Source organism: Ictidomys tridecemlineatus, chromosome 4, assembly GCF_052094955.1.
Source record: "Ictidomys tridecemlineatus isolate mIctTri1 chromosome 4, mIctTri1.hap1, whole genome shotgun sequence".
In the NCBI taxonomy this organism is placed as follows: Eukaryota; Metazoa; Chordata; class Mammalia; order Rodentia; family Sciuridae; genus Ictidomys; species Ictidomys tridecemlineatus.
Window position 1 is genome coordinate 28,591,547 of NC_135480.1, and position 14,458 is coordinate 28,606,004.

The 14,458-nt window shown below is 45.7% G+C and overlaps 1 long non-coding RNA gene across 1 annotated transcript in view; it reads right to left on the bottom strand.

The window, feature by feature from the left end:
- Nucleotides 1–2,995: 2,995 nt before the first annotated feature.
- Nucleotides 2,996–14,458, bottom strand: part of LOC144377053 (uncharacterized) — a 47,242-nt gene continuing 35,779 nt past the window's right edge. Inside the window, exon 4 of the long non-coding RNA XR_013437620.1 lies at nt 2,996–4,753. This is a non-coding gene — a long non-coding RNA (uncharacterized LOC144377053). The remainder of the gene's footprint in view (nt 4,754–14,458) is intronic.

Consider the following 14,458-nt stretch of genomic DNA (forward strand, 5'->3'; position numbering starts at 1 on the left):
CTTCCACCAGTGCTGGCTCCCAGTTTCCTGTTACAGTTTCCCACCACCCCTTCCCTGCAGCTAGGAGAGTGTGCTAGCCCTGGAGGACCGCCCCGGACACTCAGCATTTAACCAGTACAGTTTACAAGTCCTGGATTCCCCTCAGCCAGCAGGCCACAGGTTTTAGGGAGAGAAAAATAATCTAAATGTCTGTGAGGGTACAGTGTGGGGTTTTTAAAAAAATACTTACTCTTAAGTTTTAGGTGGACATAATATCTTTATTTTACATTTATGCGGTGCTGAGGATGGAACCCAGTGCCTCGAGCATGCTAGGCGAGCCCCAGCCCCAGCCCCAAGGGTCCAGTGTGTTTGAGCATCACACAGGCCAAGGGGACTTCAAGGACTGTGACAGCGAAAGTTTTTGCATTGCTGTTCAGAGGGTGAGGAGGTGGGGCCTGTCCGTGTGTCCGTCTGTGTGTTTCACCATGCTAACTTTGACAGGTGGTTGGACGCAGAAGGTGGAGTTCACATTCGATGGCCTCATGACCTACCTCCCCTCAGCAGAGGAGCTAGTTGAGGACTTGCCTTTCCATATTATTTTGAATAAGAACACGTCTGCCTGGTGCCTGACAGAGTGTGTGTGCCCTCCCTCTCCCATTTCATCTGAAGTTCTTTAAAGGCTGTGGCTGTGATTCATCTTTGTGTAGTAAGAAAGTGAACGCTATTATTAAAAAAAAAAATGGCCACAGTCATTTCTACATTGCGTGCACATGGCAGGGGGTACCAAATTGTCCCCTGGGCTGGGGAGGAGAGCCACAGTCTTTTGTTTGGTAAAATGAAGTGATAAGCTTTTAGACAAGAATAGTTCTCAGATTCAGACCAGAATGAGGACATAGAAATAAAAGAAGGTAAAAGTATTGTCTATAATAATGTAACAAGAATTTTCCATGTTTCCCCTTTCAGCTTTATGCCATAGGCATATTGAAGAGCTCTGGATCACAAAAGAAAAGAGAAATGAAAGAAGTTACTCTCTGGGGTAAGGGTGGTCATGGGCTCCAGCCATGTGGAAGCCAGCCAGGTCAAAGGCCGAGATACCTAAGACGCTGTGGTGTCACTGGATAGCTGATTATCTAATGCTTACACTGTGTTTCTAATGCCTTGAAAGTTAGGTTATTTAATCCTCACAACAACCCTATTGAAGGGTACTATTTATTCTCTCCAATTTACAGGTGAAGACACTGAGGCACAGAGAGGCTGAGTGACTTGCTTAAGGTCACACAGTGGGCAAGAGGCACAGTTGGGACTTGAACCTGGATAGTCAAATTTGAAGGTCTGTGCTTTCAACCACAAGGGAGCCTGCTGTGCAATTTCATTAGCCCAGACATAAATGGGAACTCAATGTCTCCCCTTTGCCCAGGGAAGGGGTGGGGGCAATGGTACAGGGAGCTCGAGAGGCACCAGCATCCATGAAGATGGGGCTCGAGGTGATGGAGAAAAGCAGGCTGCAGGATTTCAGGATGGAGACAGGCTCTCCCCTTTGCTGAATCCTCTGAGGGAATGCGCAGGTCTCATCACAGTTTTCTGGTTATTAAAGGGAAGAGTGAGCCCAGAAACCTAGAGGCATTGGGGGTGCTCCTGTTGCCATCTGGACCACCCCACAGTCCCCTGTAAAGAAGGGGAGCCAAAAATGAGCTAAAAAGTAAAAATTTTAAAAGTGATGATCCGAAGCTGTGCATCCTCGCCATCAAGTAGGAGAAAAGGAAATTGCATGAACTGGCACCAGTGTCCCCAAACCCCTTACTGGCCCCCCATCCACATAGAAGGAGACCTGCCTTCAACATGCTAGGGTGGGGGTGGGGAGAGCACATTTTTCCTGCTTCCAAAGAGGGCACCTCGAGGGCTCCAGAGAAAGAATAGAAGGCCCCCTTGCCTTCCTTCCCGTGAACAATCGACCAGAAGGAAGTGGGAGGCTCAGCCCCAGGACTTCCCCACAGGAAGCCAGGGTCCAGCTAGGCCTCCAGCTTCCCCTCCCTCACCGGCCCTGGTTCAGTTCCAGGTGAGGTCCAGCCTGTTTGGTAAACAGACACCAGACAGGGGTAAGTGCGGGCTCAGATAGATTTTTTTTTAACTTATTCACATTAAAAAATAACATTTTTTAAACCCTCCAGTTCATGAAAGAGAAGTGATAACAGTATTTTACTTCATATTTACCCTAAATTCAGCATGAGCTGACATGGTCCTCTCCCTATAGCTGAGTGGTCCTGAGCTACTTGGTTCCTTTCCTGAGCCCCACTGCTCACCAGCAGAGTGGGGACATGGTGACCTATCTCATAGGGTGTCTCAATATTATTAAATATCAATTCTATGTGAAGACACCTAGCTCTATATCTGACATGCAGAAATCTCCTTGAACTGGGCATCCATTGCTAGCTTTGAATGACTTATTCACATGAAAATGAACAAGACAAAATCCTATTTCTCTAAGATCTTTCTTTCAATTTTGGCCATGATGCATATATGCAAAATGGTCCATTTACCATGCAGAGCCACAAAGCATAGAATCACCAGCCCAAACCGGCAAGGCAGATGGAAGTACCCCGGAGGTTCTGAGCAGAGACATCATGTGGTCAAAAGAGGCGGGGCTCCAGTTAATGGGGAAAGGAGCCAGACAGGCATGCAGAATGGGGGGCGAGAACTCCAGGTTTGGGGTTTCACGTTACCTCTAATTTGCAGGCTGCAGTTTACTCTCCAGGGACATATCAGTGGAGTCCGTGAGGCAGCATCCTGCCCTAGAAGGTGGGAACAACAGATTGGTGAAGTCTGTTTCACAGATGAGAAAACTGAGGCTCAGAGAGAACCATGCAGCCACAGCATCTGCTTGGTTTTCTCCAAGACCATGAAGCAAAATGTTGTTGGGTTACGGGGATGAACCTATCCAAACAGGTAGGGAGTTAAATGAAAGGATAATGTGGCGATTGCAGTAGCCATCGCAGTAAGAACCAGCCCAGTGACAAACTTAGCTTTTATGAAGCATTTATTCTTTGTTTCAAGCATCATGAAAAATGCTAAATGTGTAGTGATTCATTAGATTCTTATAAAAACCAAGTAACGAGGGTTTTTTTGTTCTTGTTATTTGTTGTTGTTTTCACATGTGACGTGCTGGGGATAGAACCGAAGGCCCAGAGCACACTAGGCAAGTGCTGTACCACCTAGTTACAGCCTCGACTCATCATCACCATCATCACCAACATCACCATCACCATCACAATCTTCCCATTCTGATCGTCTCCCTTTCACAGAGGAAACTCAGAGAAATGAATGGAGTCAGAAGTTTTCCCTGAGGTGCAGATTCAGGTCTGTTCACAACAAAGTTCTGTCTTTGAAATAAATAGAAACTGTTAAATAAACAGAACCTCCTGAGTCCTGCAGAAACCAGCTCCTTCTGGAATATTCTAGAAAGGGGGCCATATACATATCTTATTTCCTCCAGTAACCTGCTCAATGGAAGGTCACTGACAGCAGGGGCTCAGAGCACATCCAACACCAAACACAGCCCTGGATGTGGCTCAAATGGTGCAAAACTCAGCGGGACTGTCCCTTTTAATCAGAAAATCGTGACCTGTTACCTCCATCTCAAACGGGGTTGGGTTTTTAGCAACAGCTAGTTTCTCTGGAGCTTGTGGTGAACCAAAACCCCCTTAAATCAAGTTGAAACTTCCCCACTCCATGGGCAAAGTCATGTCTATACGACTGGGAACTCCCGAGGCTGGAGGACATCATTTTAGGAATTGGAAAAAGAAAATACAAAAGCAATGCATACATGTGTTCCATTTCAAATCGAAGAAATCAGAAATGAATAAAGAGAGAAATGAATCATCACCGGTTCCTCATCCCACCCTCTTGCTCCCCAGGGTAGCCAGATTAGCAGCTCGGAGCCTATCCTTACAAAACATCCACAATACACAAAGGTTCTCTTCAAAAACATCACAATCTGTGCCAAGTGTCAGCACATTATGGGCTGCAGATTTAATCTGGTCCACTGCCTGCTTTTGTAAATAAAGTTTTATTGGCACACAGCCACTCCTATTCTTTTGTATATTGTCTGTACTGCTTTTGTACTACGATGGCAGAGGTAAGTAGTCATACATCACAACCATGTGATACTCAGAGCCTAAGATATTTACCATTTGGCCCTTTATAGAAAATGGTTGCCCACCCCTGTCCTAGACACTGCCCTTCAACTTGAGTTTTCACTTCAGGAATATCATAGGTGCCCTTGAGGTCCCTACATACAGATCAAGCTGCCTACTCTCCTATAATATAAATAAACTACTACTTATTCCATGACTTCATTATTGATGAACATCTAGACTGTTTTCAGAGTTCATCCCACTATGTACAATGCTGTAATATGCATCTATTTTTTAAATCTTTTGGAAGAAAGTGGAATAATGAAGCCACCTGGGTCCCCGAAGAGAAATACAGCCCGAATCACAGACATGCTGCCCTCACGATAAACTTCTCCAAGAGGCAGTTGTCTAGGTGGCCCGGGCTGTGGCCAGACTCCCAAGGAAAGGGGGTTGGTCTCCACCTGGAAGTCCTCACAGATGCACTTGGAAGCTTCCCAGCTCTGCTGTGCTGTAGAGCTTTTCCTGAGCCTCTATTCAACTTCCCCACCCACCAGAGTATCCAGAAGGGTTTTCTGCCACTGACAGGACCAAAGGTCTCTTGGGACAGACAGAAGTGAGGCTCCGGGGAGAAGAGACTTTCGCTCCTGGAGAAAGAAAGAAAATACACACATCACTTGTGCATGATTTTTCTTGGGGTCACAGACTCCTGACAACTATAGAGCTTCTCCCTTCATATAAAATGTCTGTCTTTCTGTATAAATTCTGCCTGAGTCAGGATGTACAGAGATGTCACAAAGATGCTATCAGGGGTGCACAATCCTGGTTAGAAGCCCAGCTCTAGGTGCACGGCCATCGTGCTTCCTACAGAGGCTCTCCCGCCCCTCAAGTTCAAGGCACTGCACATTTCTCTGTGATTCATTAATACTTCCCTTCTTTGCATCATTGACCTTGTGCCTGCTGTGCCAAAGGTCTTCCCCAGGCTGGCAGTCACATGCCCCCTTTTTCCTTGGCCATCCTGTTTGGGAAATTAAACTCACTTCCGAGCCCTTGGGCCAGCGCTCACTGGGCACAGGACACCGCCATCAATCCCACCCGCAGACACATGTCTTCCTGTCACTGCTCTCACCCTGACCTGCTTTCCTAGCCTCCGGTGCAAGGCACACTGGAAAGACCCTTGCTCTCTAGCCCTTTGCCATCTGGAACAGTCTTCCGGAACGTTTCTGAAAGCTGTAAATCTTTGCAAACTGGATTTTCCTTTCTGGCTCCTGCCGGTAAGTTTGATGACTCTGTTGTTGCTAAATTTTAACAATGCAAGCTTGGCAAAAATGCTACAAAATTGACAAATCCAAGGAGGATTTGGCCAAGGAGGGACTCTGTTGGTGTTTGTGCTGCCCCCTACTGGTTAGAAAACTACCACTACATAAATCAACAACTGGTCAGTCCATTCTTGGTCAAAATGTTCATAGTTTTCATTTTTGTTGACTTTTGATCTCAGTCCTGGAAAGTCGTGTTCATCCTGTTATTTACAAAGGCAGAATCCACTGTGTTCTAGTTGAATGTCTCATAAATTCCATTAAAGTGTTCTTGCTCTTTGATCCAGTAAGTATTCTTTCCAAAATCTTCTCTCGTGATGAAGCAAGTAAACAAACAACTATCCTCAGATGACCACCTTTTTGCTGCTGAGGATAGCAAAAAATCAGGAGGTAAAATGTCCAGCAACAGGTGGCGTGATGTAGTCACCAGAAGAAATATTATGTTCACCTTAAAAATGATGTTAATGAAGAATCTTTCGAGCTAGTGACATCGCCGGTTGTCAGTGATGAGTACTGTTTCCTCACATGTTGAAGTATAACATTAGAGAATGTTACACGCCAAGGCAAGCATATAAAGCAGGGTTTATTTAAAAGAGGGTAATGCAGACTTCTCCTGGGAGGGAGAAGGGGGCCATTTAGCTGGTATCCTGGTATCTCAAGAAGTGAGAACATTCTACATCTTTTATACCTGCTAGACTTTCTTTGTTCTCCTGCTCTCTTCCCCCTTATCCTCTCCTTCCTGCATATATGAGGAGGCCCAGGAGACGCTTCCGGTGGGATGGCCAAAAGGTGAGAAGCAGATGGACAGCAAAGGTCCAGGTGGAATGATCCGGGCAGGAAGGGAGGCCCAGGGTGCATTAACAAATTTTATAACTCCCTCTAGGGAGGGACAATCCCTGGGACAGGTTACAGCAGGGGAAGGTTTTCTTGATCAGGGTGGAGGAAGGGCTCTGAAAATATTAACATTTCAATCCCTCTCCAACTTCCCAGACCCCAGTTGGCCTCCTTGATCTGATCTGACCTGATTTACCTATCTCTACTGACTGCCTCTTTTAATTCTGGCTTCAATATGAAGAAATGAGTATAATATGTTAAGTAAGCAAGACTCAGCCCCATGAGTGCTGAACCACACCAACTCCATATGCATGAAAATAAGTCTGGAAGCAACATAGCAAAGCTCCATTTGATCTTGCTGGAATAATGCAATTAGGCTATTTTATATGTTTGCACATCTTCCAACGTTCCTGTGAGCATGTGATACATTTAAAATCAAGAAAAAGCCAGGCGCAGTGGTGCACAATTATATTACCAATGACTTGGGAAACTGATGCAAGAGAATCACAGGTTCAAATCCAGCCTCAGCAACTTTGTGAAACTTTGTCTCAAAATAAAAAGGGTCAGGGGTGTGGCTCAGAGGTATAGTGCCCTGGGTTGAATCTTCACAAAGAGTAATTAAAAATAATGAAAAACATCACAAAACTTATTTCTGCATGGTGAAAGAATAAGGATTTAGAATCAAAGGATTTAGATTTCCATCCTGATTCTGTGTCCTTGGACAGGTGACTCAAGGTCTCCAGATCTGGTTCCCCAACAGCAAATGGACATACTACTAATAGTACCTACGTCACAGAGTCACTGTGAGGATCATGCATGTCACGTGCATGTACAATCTTTAGGTTCACTTTGGTAAGTGATAAAATCTACTTTCAAGTTTAATGGGCGGGTGTTAACTGCTTTCATATCCCCAGGAAGCAAACCTTGGACAAAATCTTCTATCAACATCAGCTATTTTTTTTTTTAAGTGAGAAGGGATAATGTAGGTCTCTACAGCCTGTTCTGCTTGCTCAGTGAAGCCCTTACTTACTGCCTGTTATCTGCTTAGACCAACCTCCACCTTGTATGGAAGAGTCTTCAAGGCAATTGAACTTTTCAGAAGCTGAATTGCAGACCCTTGGCTTCAGGGTCCAAGAGATTTTCTAAATATCTAGAGGGCCATGTGGGGGTCTAGACTTCCCACGTACTTTGCACACCAGCGGAAGTATCAGTAATAAAACAAATCAGCCAATATATAAGTCTTGAATATCACTCACAGATAGCGATTGAGAGCCCCCTTCTAACATCTATTATCCCATTAGCATGCTACTAATTTCACCAATGAAAAACCATTTCTGACATTTGGTTTGATAATTAGCAAAGCATTGGATTTTTCTGGAAGGTTAAAATCCCTGAAGCATTTAAACTGGGCTCTTCTGGAGTGAGGCTTTCCTGAGACAATGCTAGCTGACCACCTTGGGGCTTAGAATGGGAGCTGCCCATGGATGCAATTTCAAATAACTTTCACTACTACTTCATAGTCTGTGCTGAGCTGTTTCTAAGTCATATACACATAATGTCTATAAAGCAAGAAAGACAGTCTTGTCACAGGCAAGCACTCAACAACTATGTGGCAGATCAATTAAAAATAAAAGAAAAAAATCACAAAACTTATTTCTGCATGGTGAAAGAACAAGGCTTTAGAATCAACGCACTTAAGATCACAGGGAGTGTCATATTTTAAATTTTTCATTTCTTACACATACTTCTTTACAGATTTTGAACTAGAATTTCTTTCTTTCCTTCCTCCCTTCCCTCCTTTCTACATCTATTTCTGAGGGATGTGGCATTCTGAGCCAAGTCATATAAGCTGGTCACAACCTGGAGGGAATTGTCCTGGGGACTGGTCTCCTTTGAAGTCATCAATCCTTCAAAGGGAACCAGTGAGTCTTAGTTGTGAGCTGCCAGGCATTTTAGGAATCCCTTTTGCAAAACCATTCTGTCTCTCCAAACATAAAACTGTTCTGCCTTCCCCCCAGTACCTCACTTTCTGAATTCTGTTCTAAAGCCACTCTAACCAGTGCCCACCCCTCAGTCCCTGGTGCATGATTGGCATTAAAATAAAATGCCTGCAGGATTTTAAAGAGAGACTATAGGAGAAAACGAGGTGCTGGAATCAGCCAATATTAAAAGAAGAGTTTATTTTGTGTGTCATGAATTTATTTTATTTTCCATTCTTTCCAGTATGTGGCCATGTTTAATAGGGGGAAAGACAGGGTGGTAAAGGGTCTCCAGTCAGAAAACACAGAGGACAGAGCACTGCACCTCAGGTTCTGAGGACAAGAAAGGGCCCATTCTGGCCCCCCTAAGTCTCACCACCCCTGAGGAATTCCAGAAAGCAGCTTACTTTGGTGTTTGAGAAGCCTCCATTCAGGGGATTTATCAGAGAAATTAAAGTAGAAAGTATTCAGCTCAGATAACAGGGTTGACATTCTTCGCATTCTGCAAGGAACTGAACAGGGCAGAGGACCGGCCACATCTTCCTGAGGTAGGCCTGGTGGTCACTGAGGGCTGCCGGAGGCTCGCCTGGCATTTCCTGAAGTAATTTCTTTGTGCTGAACTCAGAGCATCTCCAGGCACAGGGTGCTGGACCAACCATCCTCTCTGTTCTCATGGGGCAGATGTTTCCCTGCTGACTGTCCCACCGGTTTTCAGCTTTGGGATTCCAGGTTGGTGTTGACAGACTTGTTGTTATTGTGACAAAGACTTGAGAAAATCAACTTAGAGAAGCAAAGATATATTTTGGCTCCTGGTTTCAGTCCATGATTGCTGGCTTTATTGTTCTGAGCCTGGACTGAGGCAGAATTTCATGGCAGAACGGCCTGACAGAAGAAAGCTACTCAATTTGTGGAAGCCAGAAGCAGAGAAAGAGAGAAGCCAGGGACAAGATATAGCCCCCAAGGCCATGTCCCCAAGGACATACTCCCTCCAACCAGGTTCTCCCTTCTACAGTTTCCACTACCTCCCAGTGACCCACTCAGCTTCAAATCCCTCAATGAGTTGGTTGTTTAGATGTGGGGATTTGGGAAGAGCCAGAAGCTCTCTGGCTCACGGGGACTAGGTGTCCAGAGCTCTCGTGATCCAATCTCTTCCCAAATCCCCACATCTAAACAATGCTGTATTTGGAAACAAGCCTTCAACCCATGGGCCTTTGGGTCACTTTCCAGATCTAAACCACAATACAGATCAAACCAGCTTGATAATGATAAGAAAATGATAAGAAAAACAGGAGCCATCATTATGGGGACTCTCTAGCCTAGGACTGGGACTAGGCTCAGCACAGTGCATTCACTGCCTGTCCCCAGAGTCTTCTGCATCCTCCCAAGAGATCTGCCTCTACCCAGGCACTCAGGGACATTCGTAAAGATGTGAAGCAGAGATGGACAGGGAGACAGGGAACCACAGTGTCGACCACACAGCAGTTACTCAAATTGATTCCTATTAACTGACTCCTCCCAACATCATCCAATATTTCCTTCTTCTTCCAGGTGTCTTCCCCTCTTTGAGTTCTCTTCTCCACCCTCAACCTCTACAAGAACCCCAAGTTTCCAGAGCACCCTGCTAAGCCCACTGAGCTCTCAACTCAAGGAAAGGCAGGGCAGACCATGAAGCTGGGCCACTTGGCTTCAAGCCCACCTCACAGGGAGGGCTTCTGGGCCAATTCCAGCCATCACTTGATCTCAAAGACTCTTCAGGACATTCTTGATATGCAGAAACTCTGGAAGGTTAACCTCCCCGTTTTGCATAGCATACAACAGGCTCAGAGGTTAACTTGCCCAAAGTCACTTGGCCAGGTTCAGACTTGGGAGCTCCAGGGATATGGTTAGTCTTAAAGACCCAGTTTATTGTGACACTTAGTCCCAGTGAGCCCAGAGAGTCAGGGTTCAGCCTGGTGTTCTTCACATTCAAGCTCCCTGGTCTGGGATCTTACGGTCACCCAACTACGCTCCAGGCAGGCCCACTGTGGCATCCAGAGCTCCTGGCACATGGAAGTAAGTCTCAAGGTCTCACACAGCCACCACCCACTGAACCAGCCATACTCCAGCTGCCTATGAATTAGGGAGCTTTGCAAATGAAACTTACCTGACCTGCATAGGAAGAGGGCTTAGTTTCCCAAGGCCATCAGGCAAATAACTGGACCAAATTAATCTCTCTGTGTGTGACAGGTTCCATTTATCACGCTGTGCACTTGGCAGGCCAGGGGGTGCTCAGGCAGGCTGGGCGACCACCGTGGACACCAGGATGAGGACCAAGATGCTTGCCTGGCCTGATATCACAGTCCCACCTGCCTCCCACCCTACCAGCTCCCCGGAGAGACTCGGGGACTGAGACAGATTACACTTGTTTATGGGCTAATGTTTCAAGTGAGGGTTGGATGGAGGCCGAAACAGAACTAATTAATTTTCTCCCTTCCAAGAAAGATAAGGGGAGGCTGTCTCCACCACAGCTGGCTCTGAGATGGCCCCAGAGACACTGCCAAGTGCTCATCCAGGGTCCATTCAGCACCCTGCTCCCTAGTGCAAATTCAACTTTGTTCAGCACAATAAGGAAAAACCGCCTTTTCCTGCCTGTCTGCTCTCTGCATAGGAAATCAGCAATGTGGTTTATATTTTCAATGTGTCGGCTTTAGGCAGCACAGGGGAAGGGGCAAGTCCCCTCCCTGTTCCCATCTCCTTTTAGAGCAGGGACACAGGCTGCAACGCCTGCATGGAAAGGTGACAGTGAGGGACTGAGAAACAAAGGCTCTGAAGCCAGAATGTGGGTGGGGGTCCCAGACCTTCCACTTACTAATGCCGGCTCTGTGTCCTCATCTGTAGAGCAGGGGAAACTTGCCAAGGTTTTAATTCACAGTGGTGAATTAAAAGGCCAAGCACTACTTCACAGAAGAGGATATATGGATGGTCAACAAACATGTGGAAAAATGTCCAACGTCATTAGCAATTAGAGAAATGTAAATTGAAACTACACTGAGATTCCATCTTACTCCAGTCAGAATGGCAATTAATAAGAATACAAGCAACAATAAATATTGACAAGGACGTGGGGGAAAAGGTACTTGCACATTGCTGGTGGGACTGCAAATTGGTGCAACCACTATGGAAAGCAGTGTGGAGATTCCTCGGAAAACTTGGAATGGAACCACCATATGACCCTGCTGTCCCACTCCTCAGCATACACCCAAAGGATTTTAAATCAGCATACTACAGTGACACAGCCACATAAATGCTCATAGCAGATTCAATTCACAATAATTAAGCTATGGAACCAATTTAGGTGCCCTTCAATGGATAAAGAAAATGTGGTATATACACAATAGACTATTACTCAACCATAAAGAAAAATGAAACGATGGCATTTGTCAGTAAATGCATGGAACTGGAGACTACTATGCTAAGTGAAATAAGCCAGTCCCCCCAAAACAAAGGTTGAGTGTTCTCTCTGAAATGCAATGCTAACACACAATAAGGGGTGAGGGAAGAAGAGAAGTTCATTGGATTAGACAAAGGGGAAAGAAGGGAAAGGGGTGGAGAAGGGAATAGGAAAGACAGTAGAATGAATCAGACATAACTTTCCTGGGCTCATATATGACTACACAACCAGTGAAACTCCACATCATGTACAACCACAAGAATGAGAAGTTATATTCCATGTATACATAGTATATATACTGTCATGTATAACTAAAAAGAATAAATTCTAAAAAGTATTTTTTAAAAAAAGGCAAAGCACTTAAAACCGTTCCTGACAGAGAGTCAAATGCATGTGAACTTGATCTTATTGCTATTATGGGTGGTGGCTGCCTATGGAGGAGCAGTAGGGAGGAGGGGACTGTGCCAACCCACACAGCAGAGCTCCTCCTCAACCTGGCAGCCTGGGTCCACAGCGCACAGACCCAGCATTTCCAAAGTCTATGAGTTTTTCAAGAGAAGCCTGAAATCCAGACTCTATGTGACATCTTCTAATTTGTAAATGCCTACTGTGAATTAAAATGCAGTGTTGAACATTGGGGGGGACTAAGCAAAACATGTCAGCGGCCAGATCCAGCTTGGCTCAGTCACTCCACCCTGTGGCCACCCCAGAGGAGATCAAGTGACACAGCCTCCACGGGACACAGAGGCAGCAAATTGGTTTTTTATCACTTCCAAGTGGATTTGATCCTCAAAAGGGAAGGCAGGGGAAGAGTGGCAGCTGAGACTCGGATGGGGAGTGACAGGGTGGCAGTGCCCAGGTCAAGGGCATTCCAGACACAAGGGCATCTCAGCCCAGCAAAGCTTCCTGTTGGGGCTGGGTGGCAGCACAGTCCATGTTGCCAGTACATCTTGGAATCAAGAGACTAGCCCTGCTTTCCAATTGCCCTTTTTGGGAGAGGTACTGGGGATTGAACTCAGGGGCACTCCCCAGGCCTATTTTGTATTTTATTTAGTGACAGAGTCTCACTGGGTTGCTTGGAGCCCCACTTTGCTAAGGCTGGCTTTGAACTCGCAATCCCCCTTGCTGAGAGTCATAGCCAAGTAGGAATGACGCTTGGCATTTTTGGTTGAAAGGTGAGGCCAGCAAGCCATTGAGATGATAATGATTATGTTAAGATGTGCATTCAATTGGAGATTAGACCCCTGCTATCCGCCTGGGCCTGCTACTTTGGAGCTCTCTCACTCCCGGAGAGTTCCTATTGGTTGGGGAGAAGGCCACGTGCGTGGCATTCATGGAAGTTTTGGAAATAAAGTTTGTTCCTGCTTGAGTGGCTGGTGATTTTGTGCCCAGCCAGACTGTGGCACCTCCTGCCTCAGCTTCCCGAGCCCCTGGGATTACAGGCGTGTGCCAGGGTGCCCAGCCTCCAGTCCCCCTTTTAATATAGTGACTAAGAGCCTGGGCTCCGGAATCAAGTTCCCTGGCTTGAATCCTGGCTCCACCCCTTAGTAGCTTAGGTGACATTAGTCAAGTAACTTCTCTTCTCTGTGCCTCTTCTGGAACTGTAAAAATCAACAGTGCCTGCCTCATAGCTGTTGAAAGAAAGAAAGAAAGGAAAAGTCTAGCACAGCGTCTCACACAGTCAAAACTTAATAAATGTTATGAATGTAAGTAATAATTATTTAAATAAATGTCAGCTTTTATTCCTCAATAAAGCAACTGAAATTGATGGAGTATTTAGTGACAGGCACAAGCTTTAAATCCAGATGCTATGGGAAATCAGGTTTTGAGGAGAGGTCTTGCGTCTTTTGTAGTATGAAGTCCCCAACACAAAAGAGTGCAATGCCAGCCGGAAGTGAGACAGGAGGCCAATAAGTGTTCATTGAGGAAGGGGCTCAGTCCTCAGGGAAGCTGGAACCAGAGCAGGACTGAGGATAGGGCTTCAGTGAGTAAAAAACTAACAGTGAAAGAGTTAAGCTGCTCAGGTCATTCAAAAAAGAGCAACCCAAGGCTGGGGAGTGTGAGGATCTCAGGAATCACATCCAGGCTCCTCACCATAGGAGCTCAGTGTGGGAAGGAGGAGTCAGGGAGAACCTCTTAGACTCACCAGGGAACTTGGATGGACGCGTTCCAGGGGGCCCAGGGCATGGAGAGCAGGTGGCAGGTACCAGGCATGTTTCAAGATCAGTGAGTAAAGAAGGTCCAGGGGGACGGAATTCAGAACTGCAAGTAGGTGAAGGAACCCTTGAGAGCTAGGCTAAACTTGCTTGAAAAAGACTTTCAATGCTAGGCTGTGGTAGAAACCACTAGATCTCTCCCATTCTTCATTTTTAACAAAATGTTTAATATATTTGCCCAGAGAGGACTATATTTTTCAGACTCACTAGTGGCTAGGTGTGGCCATCTGACAAGTGGGACTTAAAGGAAAGTTCTATGTGCAAAATGCTGGAATGTGGACATGATGTCTGGAGCTTTAGAAGCCTCTTAGCTTGTGAGGAAAAAATATGACTTTCAACATATGAATTTTGGGGAAAATCAACATTCAGACTTATGGCTGGTGTAACGCACTCCAATAATGTTGAAAACAGTTGTTGCTTTTTCATTGATGATCTATCTAAATTGACATGTTTGGTGACTTGGCTGGAGCAGAGATTACAATTTAACCCAGTAAAATACATATAAAGGGGGACTCCTGAGCTAGACTGCCTGCCTTTAAAGTTGACTCCATTAACCATAAGCTCTGGAACCTTGTCA